The sequence below is a fragment of the Thermobia domestica genome, chromosome 10 (genome assembly GCF_964235325.1).
Source record: "Thermobia domestica chromosome 10, izTheDome1.hap1.1, whole genome shotgun sequence".
Classification (NCBI taxonomy): Eukaryota; Metazoa; Arthropoda; class Insecta; order Zygentoma; family Lepismatidae; genus Thermobia; species Thermobia domestica.
The window spans coordinates 113,882,458-113,895,895 of NC_137463.1; the positions used below are offsets into that span (position 1 = coordinate 113,882,458).

The 13,438-nt window shown below is 34.5% G+C and overlaps 1 long non-coding RNA gene across 1 annotated transcript in view; it reads left to right on the top strand.

Annotated features, from left to right (window-relative positions):
• The window catches only part of LOC145662065 (uncharacterized), a 57,296-nt gene extending 56,218 nt beyond the window's left edge, over positions 1–1,078 (top strand). Inside the window, exon 3 of the long non-coding RNA XR_014126972.1 lies at positions 959–1,078. This is a non-coding gene — a long non-coding RNA (uncharacterized LOC145662065). The remainder of the gene's footprint in view (positions 1–958) is intronic.
• Positions 1,079–13,438: the final 12,360 nt, after the last annotated feature.

Genomic DNA, 13,438 nt, shown 5'->3' on the forward strand with positions numbered 1-13,438 from the left:
CTACAGTGCGTAGAGGCCAGTATGCTGTCTTTTTGAAAATGATTTTGAATTTTGTAAGGGCAGTATATTACTTTTTATAAACAATCTGTGATTTTTCTATCGTATGTAATTATCGTATCGTATCGTATATTATATACCAGTTTAGAAATATTGCTCAGGAGTCGTAGTGTGCTGATCATTCTGGTGTGTACGTGTAATATATTAAAACTTTCTTTACTTCACATTTTTATAACTCCCATTATGATGCAGGATTTTGAGACAAATTTAAATAATTTCTGAAGTATAAACTAGTCAAGGATGTAGCTAGTCTTCACCAAACAAGCTTCATTCCTCCTCCTAATCCCTCAAATAGAATTCATCTGTTATATTAACATTCTTTAATACTTAAAGAAAATGAAGAATGCTTATAATAGAATATGAAAGTATTTTTTGAAAAATGAGCTTTGTCAATACATTAAAATAGCCAAAAATAATATTGCATTTTGTACTTCATTTGCCTAACTGAATGCATGTACTACTGGGTATATTACTATATATGTAATTGCAAAATATTGTCAGAGTTTGATCATGTTTTTCGGATTTTTTAAAACTATTTACTTCTTATAAATACAGTCAAACAAATTGATTTCTGTGAATAGTTCTTGTTCTCTTAGGTATAGCTTGTACAGCTTATCAATAACCTACAAAACTGTGATTCTACCTTTACACCACATGAAGAGCTATGCTTCAAAAAGTAACATACTGGAAATGTGCTACTACTACTACTATTAGTAATAATAATAATAATAATAATAATAATAATAATAATAATAATAATAATAATAAATCCCGGCCCCCTTTATAAGGCCATTGCGCCATAGAACACCTTGCTGGCTACACCGCTGTAAGTAGTGTATATAGCAATGTTTTTGTCACTGGACTCCCACATAGAAGCTGAAAAAGCATATTTTCTTTCCAGAATTTCAATGCGTCCCTGGTACAAAATTCAAAGCAGACTGCAACACTTGTACTTGTGACAGCAATGGGTTTTATAAATGCACACAAATGGAGTGTGTTAACGTACCCCGGCTCAGATCAGGTAAGAAATGAATTTAATCAAAAATAATGCAACGTGATATTTCAATGAAATTATTGAAATCAAAAATAAGGACGTCTACAGTTTTCATTAAATTTAAGTTGACAACTGTAGCATCAGAAACAGATCCTATAAAAATCATTACCTTCTAGATATTTATCTCTCAAGAGATCGAAAAATTAATAGTTTTGTTCCTTATCCAGGATGTTTGGAACTTCTTCGCAGTAAGATTTTCTAGTCATATTTTATGAATTTCTTTTCCTAAATCATTTTCTTTACTATTGGCAATTTAGAACCTTACAAAGACATTAAATACTTTAAATATACTCATGACACAAATAACTAAAAACAGTGAACAATAAGAAATAAAAATAGATGCTACCACAGAGGTTGTTTCGGATCTATAGTTAATATAAATGTACCTATAAAATAGTAGCAGTAGTGCCATGTATCGCAAAGTGAATGACACAGCAGGTACATTGGATCTTAGTTTAGCCATAACTGTTGTGGAAAGTGTTTGTTTCGATGAATGCCGTCAAAGATCGATCTATACTGGAAGGCTACATATCAGTGTTTCCAGATAGCAAATACAGTTATACTTCGATAACCATGTTGTGCTGATGGGCAGGGAACATGGATACATCGTGTCGAAGAATACTATAGTAGGTGTGTTAATAAGTACTAATAATGAGGAGTGGGATGATTCCTGTGGGACAGACACAAGCATCCCCTGTCCTGCTTGGAGCCGTAACCAGCTTCTTTGCGGAAAGCGCAGATCTTCACAAGGAAAAAATAGACAAACAAAGAGGTATTGGTAGCCGTGTTAGAACTTCTCCATGGCAATTCACACCATAATTCTAACTTAACGTCCCATAATTATGCACCAAGATTAAGAGAAACGGCGAAGATGATGAGTTATATAGTGGATTAAAGAAAGAGTAAAAACAGAAGAAAACTCACTCCAACCTATTTATCTACCACGAAGTTCACATGGCACGAGCAGATATCGTACCTGATTCATTATATATATATATATATATATATATATATATATATATATATATATATATATATATATATATATATAAACACCCCCACAAATCTAAAAACACTTCATACAGGACATGCAAGTTTGGTCCTCCACTGTACAACACGTGTTGTGGTTACCGATCGTTTTTTGTTTTCAATGTGTCATGTGGACGTTCCTCTTCCGTCGGCAGTAACCATCTGTGAGTGTCGTAGTGTGAAAGTGGTGCAGTAAAATGGGCGATCTGACAGACTTCCAAAGAGGCATGATCGTTGGTGCCCGTCTGGTTGGAGTTTTAGTGGCAAAAGTGGCGAATATTGTGGGGGTATCAAAGGACACTGTGTCCAATGTCACGAGGGCATACACAATTCATGGACAAATGACGTCTAGAAAGCACAACAGTGGCCGAAAGACAATCCTGTCAGATAGGGACCGGAGGGCATTAAAACAGATTGTAGCAGCTAAAAAGAAGACCACTGCAATTAAAATTACGTCTGAACTCAGTTCCGGCCTACAGAACCCGGTTTCATCGAAAACAGTGCGATAGGAACTTCATAAAATGAAAATCCATGGCAGGGTTGCTATAACCATACTCCTGGTCACAGCAGTAAATGCGAAGAGGCGTATCCAGTGGTGCAAGGACCACAAGGCGTGGACTCATGAGCAGTAGAAACACGTAATGCGGTCCGATGAATCGACCTTCACCATGTTTCCAACAACCGTTCGTGTGTATTTATGGAGAATACCGTCGCAGACCTATGATACAGAGTGTCTACTCCCAACTGTAAAGCATGGGGGTGGTTCTGTTACAGTATGGGCAGAGATATTGCGGTTTTCAGCAGGTATCATCATAACCCTGCATGGAATGATGAATGCTAACTCGTACGAGGTCATTTTGGGGGAACAGGTTCTACCCATGCTCCAAATATTGTTCCCTGATAGTGATGGCATCTACCAAAATGATTTGGCACCCTGTCACGCTGCAAAAACGGTGAAATCATGGTTTGAGGAGCATGACCAGGAGCTATCATACCTCCCCTGGGTCCCACAATCACCAGATCTGAGCATCATTGAGCCATTGTGGTCTGAGTTAGAAAGGCGTGTTCGGTCTCATTACCCTCCACCAGCATCCCTTAATGGAGCATGGTTTGGAGGAAAATGGTACAAAATTCCACACCACGATTCGAAAGCTGTGAACGTCCATTCCACGTCGGATCCAAGCTGTTTTGGACGCAAAAGGAGGCCCCACACCATACTAGGTATGATTTTCACACATTTAGATTTTTTGTCCTACCCCTATATATATATACTGACAATCAAATTTATCCTCTTATTTGAAATATTTTTTTAGAATTAAAAATACCTAGCTATTCCTGATAGAACGAGAATAGTACCAACCTAAGGTGCTCATATACACTAACAGTCATGATTGGGGACTTGCTGAAAACATTAACTAAAAGGATGAGGGTCCATAAGGTTTTCTTGTGTCTCTGAAAATCTCTAAAAAATTAAATGAATACTAGAACAATTCTAAGTACCTGTGTTAAATATAGAACATACCTACGTAAAGATGGTATAAATATTTGTTTCATGTTATCCATATTTACGTTTAGTTTAGAGTCCCAAATTCAAGTAATTGGAGGACTTTTGCGAAAAATTGCTGCTTTTTCGTCAGTCTCGTGCTTCTTAAACTATCAGCGCAACGTTGATACACTTTCTTATTTATATAATATACAGGGTGTCCGAGAAGTCCTTCCCTGATTACAGAAATTGATAACTCAGGCTAGAAATAAGATAGAAATATGAAACTGGTGTTGAATTGTTTACAAACTATAAAAGTTTTGGTCACATCAGTACACTTCCACATGAGCACCCTTGGTAGCACGTAGCACATCTAGGCGATATTCAATTTCCATCCACACATTACCCAACATCAGTGGAGAGATCGATGCAACGACTGTGGTTATTCGTTGCTGCAGGGTTTCAAGATCTGGTACATGTGTTCGGTAGACCTCATCCTTGACATAACCCCATAAAAGAAGTCTAATGGGGTTATGTCAGGAGAGCGTGGAGGCCAAGCTGTTGGTCCATCACGACCAATCCATCGCCCAGGAAATGTCCTATCGAGATAGGCACGGACGTCTAAACAAAATTGAGACTTGGTAAAACAGAACAAACCTAACAGAGACAAAAACTTTTATAGTTTGTAAACAATTCAACACCAGTTTCATATTTCTATCTTATTTCTAGCCTGAGTTATCAATTTCTGTAATCAGGGAAAGACTTCTCGGACACCCTGTACTAAGCAGTAGGCTAAGGAAACTAGTCCGGTGCTATATATGGAGCATTGAACTTTATGATTCAGAGACTCGGACATTACGGAAGTTAGAGAAGAAATATTTAGAGAGCTTCGAAATGTGGTGTTGGAAGAAGTTGGAGAAGATCAAATGGACAAAAGAGTAACAAACGAACACGTTTTAAAAGCAATAGGAGAGAAGACGAACTTCTAGTCACCATCCTTCGTAGAAAGGCCAATTGGATTGGACGCATCTTGCGAAGAAATTGTCTTCTTCATACCGCCATAGAAGGAAAGATGGAAGGAAAGCGAGGAGTAGGGAGAAGAAGAAAACAACTGATCGATGACTTGAAAATTAGAAGATATTGGGAGTTAAAATAGGAAGCTGAAAATCGAGAAACATGGAAGAAACATTTCCAGGCCCAAACTGAAAATTATGAAGAAGAAAAAAAGAAACATCATTAGCCCCAGAACCTGCCAATGGGCAGAATACTTAATAATACTAAGCATGTAACAGCACATAAGATATATAAGTAACAAAAGTGTATCACGATTGCGTTCATAGTAAAAAAAAAAAGAAAGAAAGAAAGAAAAATGTATCAGTGGCTGCATTGACGTCATGTAGCAGAAAGTTGCCTGTGAAGACCAAAAGGAACCGCGTTTAATCTTACGGAGTGTGCATTTGCAAGAGAAAGTAGGTCCATGCAGTGATTATAGGAGAACAAAAAGCACTATAGTAACGTTGTGCGAAGTTGTAGAGATGTGTGTGTGGTGCAAAAGATTGAAGAGTCAAGGGAGACTCATTCCAAAATGCCAAATTTCTAACAAAGCAAGAAATGTCATACCGCAAGTGAATCGAATGAGTCACGACTGGTTATATTTATTAGGTGGGTGATCGAAGCTGTCAACGGTTTAATCAAACGATGGAAAGCTCTAGGATAGGTAATGCAGAACACAGAGATACCCATGATTGGCGAGTTTGGTCGAATTCTTTGTGCTATGTGCAATGGTTTTGAACTCAAGTAATATGAAAGACGAGAAGATCATCGCCGAACGAATGTTAACCTTGCTGAACCAACCTAATCATTTACCAATATCAGTTGAATCCGAGAACTGGAAAAAATCGCTAGAGTCCAGAAGTTCGCCGACACTTCAATGGACTTCAATGGACTTCAATAAACTAGCCGTACTTGATTTATTTTTAGGTATTCTTCCTTGTGATATTTTATGGTTCAATGAACATTGGCTAACAAGTGATGAAATTTACATGTATACGCCAAGAGTTTACACGTTGCCTATTTTCTGTAGGGATAAAACATTACACGGTGGAGTAGGCATTTATGTAAAGAATGGCATAAGTATTGAATACTCTGTTCTTGACTTAACTTGTTTTTGCGTAGAACATTTTGAAGTAGCTGGTGTTACTTAAGTAAAAAGGAATAATAGTTATTTCATTGTGTCGTACATATGCATATTTTTCTTAATATTTGGGAGAATTAAACAACTACCTTTATAAGTACAAAAATCATACATACAAAAATCATGTTGGTGATATAAATGTTAATGTCTTTATTAGTACACCTATCAAAACACTACTCTGTGATATTCTTAGGTCCCATAACTTTTATTATATTAATGATCAGCCAACAAGAAAATCTGCATATTTAGATAAAGTTTTTACTAATGAAAACAAAATATACCCTGTTATGTAGTACTGCACAACATTTGTTGTATGGCAAATACGAACGTTAACTATTTAGTAATTAAACGATTCAAATTGTTAGGCGTTCAAATTGTTGTTTCTGAAGCTTTCCGCAAGTTTATCAATACTTTGATTTTATATATAAAAGAATGTTGTCCTGAAAAGATTAAAAGATATACCACGTATGGAAGTAAACATTCAGAAACAGTTCCTAATTGGTACACGCCACATCTTAGATCTCAGTGGGATAGACTAATCACAATGTATAATATTGTTAATATTGCAGGGTTATCTAGAGATAAAGAGAGATTTAAAATTGCTAAAAAGATATACAGAAAGTCATTAAAGCAGCAAAAATTACTGCGAACGAAAATGGGATAAATAACACAGGTCTGCAACCAAAAAGCTGTTTGCGTAAGCTTAGCTGATTTTTACGCATCTGGGTGCATCGAAGTCGAAAATGATCCCCGTTTCTTCCTGGGAGTTCAAGTTTTTGCACAATCGAAATGTAACGTGGTCAAACAGGTAGCTGGAAATCGCTAAATTACAAATGCATCACACGAAAATAAAAATGAACATGGAAGATTAAATGTATTTGTGGTCTCCGAAACATGAAAATACATGTATGTTGCTCCGGATGGGGATCACTGACACATATCGTAATGTGTCATGAATGAGAGTACGAAATTAGAAAGGAAAACCAAAAACAATAAATCTGTTCATAAAACGAATTTAGTAAGATTACGTCTTAGATTTGTAAAACGATGGTAAGTAGTTCTGACTACACTGTTTGTTGCTCAAATACTACGAGTACGCAAGTACGCAGGTTTTTGTTGGCCCTGATATCAGAAAACTCATATCTGACGAAGACTTAATCAATTCAATTACTCCAACTCAAAAAGAGACTTGGGTTGCCTTTACTGTAGTCACCAAAACCGAAAGACCCACAGTATAAGGAAATGGTGGAGAAAATGTTGCACGCGTTCCGAAAGCTTGGTTGCTCCATGAGTGTAAAAGTCTATTTTCTCAACTCCCACCTTGACTACTTTCCTGACAATGTAGGAGCGGTGAGTGAAAAGCAGGGGGAGCGTTTCCATCAAGATATCAAAGAAATGAAACGGCAGGAATCAGGGAAACTGGGGTTTTACGATGATGGCAGACTACTGCTGGATGTTGTTTAGGTATTTTGCGGCAGCCATCTACACCAGAACAAGCTCCAAACCAAGTTTGACGCTTTAAAAAAGACGATTTCACAAGTAGTCTGATTGAGTTTGATATTATTCTTTGTCTTTACGTGTGCGTGTTTCTGTACATTAATTTGTGTTACGCTGTTAATGGTGTTTCTGTAAATCGCATATTTGTGTTTATATTTTTGTTCAACAATGACCATCCGTTTGTTCGAAATCCAGACATCCCAGGACAAAACGGTTTCATTCCTGGATTCAGCGCACCCAAACACATGCGAATCAGTTAATAACTAAACAGAAACAACTTAGCATAGTTTTATTTTTGCAAACCTGTGTAATTCAAAAAACAAGAGTGCAGCAGCTTGGTCTGTAATCAAAAAGAAAATCGGAAATTGTAATATTAAAGAACGCAAATACGAACATCCGCCAATGAATTTAATGAACATTTTGTAAATAAGAAAAGTAAGTGATAAGTCAAAAAGTGAAGAGACTTCTTTTGAAACTCAAATTTTTTATTTTAGTAGTTTATTAACACAGCAAAATCTAAATAACGTTAACCGAATTTTCATTGGACTACAATAAATACCAGGATTGTTTTACTAATTGTTCATAAACTAAAATCTTCAAATAGTGAAGATTTTTATAGGTTTTCTAATAATTTGTTTACAAAAATAATTGATGTTATAATTGATCCTTTTATTTACTTATTCAATTGGATACTTTTAGATGGAATATTTTTTGACTGGCTTTAAATGACAGTTACAGTTATAAATAAGAAAAACGATAAAAGTGATCCCAATAATTACCGCCCTATATCATTAGTCCCAATTATTTCAAAAGTTTTTGAACAATGTATTAAATGTCAATTGTCAATGCACTTTGAACAAAATAAAATATTCCACAGTTCGCAATTTGGATTTAAATCTGGCCTTTCCACGATTAAGGCCGTAGAGAACGTAGTATCACATATATTAGATAGTTTTGGATAAAATAAATACGTGCGCAACATTGATAGATCTAAGTAAAGCATTCAATACGGTGTCACATCATATATTGGTTGAAAAATTATATTACTATGGTATTCGGGGAATTGAGTAATCATTAATTAATACCTATCTTAGTAATAGACATCAATCTGCCCGTGTTCTTAATGAAAGATCAAAATTTTTGGATTTAACAGCAGGTGTACCTCAGGGAAGTGTGTTAGGACCTTCACTTTTTCTTATATATGTAAATGATTTTCTAAGTTTTCTACCTTATAAATCTGTATTATATGCCGACGACACAACTCTTCCAATTACAGATAAGAGTTTAGAGAGTGTTGAAATTGAAAGCAATGAAATAGTGGAAATGTCATCCATATGGTTAAAGTACAACAAACTTTATATAAATGAATCTAAAACAGAGACTATATATTTTTCTCTTAGTAATCATATAACTGAGGTAGATATGCACCCTTCCGTAAAACTATTGGGAATCCATCTAGATCCAAAATTAAGCTGGAGTAAACATACTGAAAATTTATACAGGAAATTATCTAGAGTGCTATTTATACTACATAAACTGAAAACAGTTACAGAAACAATGTTTCTTGCAGCCTACTATACTTATTTTCATTCTCATCTACAGTATTGTATAATATTGTGGGATAACTCACCTGGTGCCCAGGCTGTCTTTAAATGGCAGAAGAAAGCCATAAGAGTAATAAAAGGTTTAACTGATAGTGTATCGTGTAGACAATATTTTAAGGATTTACAAATTATGACAGCTCCCTCTCTATATATTTATAATCACTGAAGCAAATCAAAGGGGGAAGAGGGGGATATGTCCCTCCAGTCTTGGAACTGGGTGGGACTGTCCCCCTAATAATTCGATTTGGAATGTATTTTTTGGAAAAAAAAATGTAATGATCTGTGTCTGATTGCCACAAAGGAAAGTGAGATGAAATTGATGTTCCCCCCAGAAAAAGCCTCAAATCTGCCCACCTCCCAATGTTGAAGACAACGTTGCACCCTGATCCTCCACAGGATTGTTGTTCAACTTCACAAATATTTTGAGCATCGCTTAACAGAAAAAAAAGAAAAAGAAAGAAAGAAAAAACAAACGGTTTACATGTCCCCCCGAATGTTGAAGACAGAGTTGCGCCGCTGTTTATAGTAGTCTTATGTATCTTAAAAGAAACGAGACCAATTTAGGTTATCGTAACAATATCCATTCATATAATACTAGACAAAGATAACTTAAATACGCCTTATACTAGGCTACGTATAATACAAAGAAGCTATAAGTATAATGATATGAAACTACACAACGCTTTGCCAGTGCATATACAAATGATGTGTGATAGGAATTCCAAAAAAAACATTGTAAATCTTTTGTTGTAAACAATTCTATTTATAATATCGACGAATTTGAAGAAAAGTGTAAATTGTAACTTTTTCTTTCTTTGTATATATTTGTTTATATGCTGACGCTATCTATTGCAACGAATGTTGTTTAATGACAGTAAATATTCTATTCTATTCCATTCTATTCATGGAAGTCAAAGTAATTGACAAGTCGGAGTGAAGCAAATAGTGATAAGTGTTAATTCAGAATTTATATTGACAGAGATTGAATTTTTATTTAAAGTAATTTTTGGCAGACAAAATGTTTGCTTTCAAATTATTATTACTACTAATTATTATTATTAGTATCTACCTTTCACCAATATACTACCAATGTAACAGTGTCTAAAATTTTAGATATATTTACAGAAAAACTCTGGTTTCACATTTTATTTCACGATGTTTTCTGTTAAAACGGCGTGTCCAAAATTTATTGTATTTTGTAGATTAAGCAATAATTCACAGTTACGTCCCATATAGCTAATAAACAATCAGTAACCATGTAGATTTACACATATTTTTTTTTTATCAACCGAACCGACTCGTAAGAAGACAATTTTTTGTCATTTCCTCTAAATTTTGTTCATTGCACATGCGCTCTTTTACCAGAAAGCAATTCAAATAGGACAATTGTAAGTAAATAATTAAGTAGTCGTGTAATTTTCAATGGACAATTATAACCTCAATACAATATTCAATACTGCAAAATTAATCAAGTTACAATGCTTTTTATTTCAATCTTGATCAATTTCGTTTGAAAGTCCAAAAGTATTAAATGAAATTTTAGTTATCAAGGAAATTTTCAAATAACAATAATCGGAAATAGCTAATAAATGACCTAACCTCAAGATGGCAATTGTTTGTTGCGTTTCGAAAATTATAAAATATTTGAAAGTAATCACTTTCGACAATTCAAACAAGAAAATGGCGTTTAACTTTCTTTGATTTTTATCCAAATATGAATGATAAATAGAGGTTTACTAAGTAAATTAATGCTACCTTTTAATACTATTAGTATTTTAACTTATTGTCTTAGCGGAAATCCACAACGAGAATATCAGACAGACAGAATTATGTAGATATAATAATAGTTTCCCATCTTGGTACCAAACTGAAGGGCGTTTCGATTCTGACCATTCCTCACAATTTCAATGCGAACCATGCACAATGAATTTGATAAATATTTTTTTTAATCAGACATAAGGGTTTTAGAGTTTAGTGATAATTTAGCAATTACTTCTGCGGCACTTACCATTACACATGTTATAATGATATTATCAGTTTATTATTTTTTAATTATTCAAATAGACTGTTTAACAAAATTGGACCTTTTAATTATTTAATGAAAATTGGTACTTTTCTATGAAACAACATTTTTTTTATCTGTTTTACTATCCGATTTACTTTTCCTCCAAAAGTTTATGTTCTTGCTCTACAATTCTTGGTTTTTTACGTTTCACCATTCTCAAGTACACTATTTCCTTTAGTTTAATATCAAATATAAACAATGTAATCATTTAACTTCAAATTTTTAATGCCACAATAACTACAATAATTTGACTGTTTTTAGTGTAAATGAACTTTAAAACACAGACACTGTTTCATCTTTCACGAATTATTTAAATTTACAATTTATAACTTCACAAAACCACCCCTGTTTAAAACACAAACCAAATTTTCTTTCGTCATTAGAAAGAGCACTTTTGTAACAACAAAATAATTGAAATAACGCAGTTTTTGCCTTCTCGGTTTAACTGTGATATAGCCTTACGTTCTCTACAAAGACTTTATTTTTAGTTAAATTCACTTCTTCACTATTTAAGAACAATTTTTACTTTTATAACTTTCGTACTTTTGTACCATTTAAATATATAGAACTTAGTAGGTATCAAATTTCCCCCAATGAATGCCATCTGTCCGCCTTCTTCCCCGTAATTTTCTACTTCCACAAACAGAAAAGATAATGACGACCCATTGAAGCTGTCGAAGATACGTAATCTCCCGGAGGAGGCCGCACCCTTCACTCAGTTGCAATGAAAATAAGCAAAACCCGGCGTAACTTAGATGCACAAACAAGTTGCCATCAGAGCTATAGTTTACAAAAAATGAAAAGCATAGAAAACTACTCTCCACATTTGTACGATGAAAATAAAAACAGTGATCTTAGATTACTCTTATTTTCTTTCTCTTTTCTTTCTGATAGTTCATATATTAAATTTCTTTTTTCACTCCCTTTTCTCGTTCTTTTCTCTCTCCTGACGCCCAGGGGAAATCGCCTACATAAAGGAGGAGGAATTTTTGGTTCATTTTTAAATGGTTGAATGTTTGGAGTCCCCAAGATTAATAATTTGCGAACTTTAAGGATTCCTTGTTGTGCGCATGCGCAGAATCGACTGTAGAGCCTTCTCAACACTCGTGTATTTTGGGGATAATAATAAAAATGCGAATTTATATAGGGTCTTTAACATTATGAAAAACTGCTTAATTTTAGACATGTAAATTTGGTCCTCTGTGTGCATACATTTCCTCTAACAATACTCATAGTATTTAACATGTGTAATATTACTTTGATCGTGTACAATCAACGAACACTATTTTTGACAAAAAAAAAATATATTGAATTACAGTTTTCAGTTGTAAATGATACCTTAGTCTTTCTAATTGACAATGTTTGCTCAACTGAACCTTGTTATGACTGTTTGTTCACGTTTTACTGTGAAATCTTAGGAAACAATTATGTTCAGGTTGAATACACACAAATATCTTGCACCAGATACATCGTATTCTGGTCAACTCACTTACTTTCAGGATTTGTGCACCTTGGATAGTTTTGCATCTTTACGCGTTCGAGAAAGTGCCGTGCACTTGCATATCTGGATGCAATACATGGAAGTGGTGTTCTTTTTCAACAGTGACCTGCTGGATCATCATCTGCGAGATCGCTTTTCTAACGTTGGCCCTGCTCAGGAAAAATAAGCTCCTCAGCTAGAGACATTTTGGTTTCATGAAATCTGAGGATATTTTTGGATGGAAGGTTCTTTAGTTCACTTTCTCGTCTGTACCCAAACCATGCATTTACGGCTGCTAGATCGAAGGAGTGCAAAATTGTTCGAAGTCTCCATTTCTTGTAATCCAAAGTTACATTCTGAAAATGCTAGAACAATGTATTGTCATAAAGTATTATAGATGTACTTTAAGGTGAATTCGTGCTATGTTCAAAATCCACGCAAACAGGATTGGATATATAATACATCAGATTCTTAGATATATTCAGATTCTACAACTGAAAACCCTTTCCTTACAACTGTCAATTTTATAGCTATACTCTGACCGAAAGTCGCAGATTATAAAAAGAGAGATTTAAAAAAATAGAAACTCGATTATTTACAATTTATTATATATTTTACGACTAATTTAATTTTTTGCTTATTTTCCATTAATCGAAATTATAATATAGTATTTTCTGCTTAATTGTAGTGCTTTCTGCAAAATTGAGAGATTATGATGGGTTGTGGACCCCCAGAACTAAATCCTACGTACCGTCCCTGCAAACAGCGTTAAATCTAACGAAGTAAAACAAAAATAAAATCTTAAAACCATAACTTCATCCTTCTACAAAAATTTACTCATGGAAACCTAATGTAGAGAGCCCTGTACAAGAGCAAAGAAACTGCCCTGCACATTGCCAAAGTTTTTCAAAACTAACGCACTATACAGCTTTTAGATTATCTAACAGACATACAAGTTATCGCCCCTGGTACACC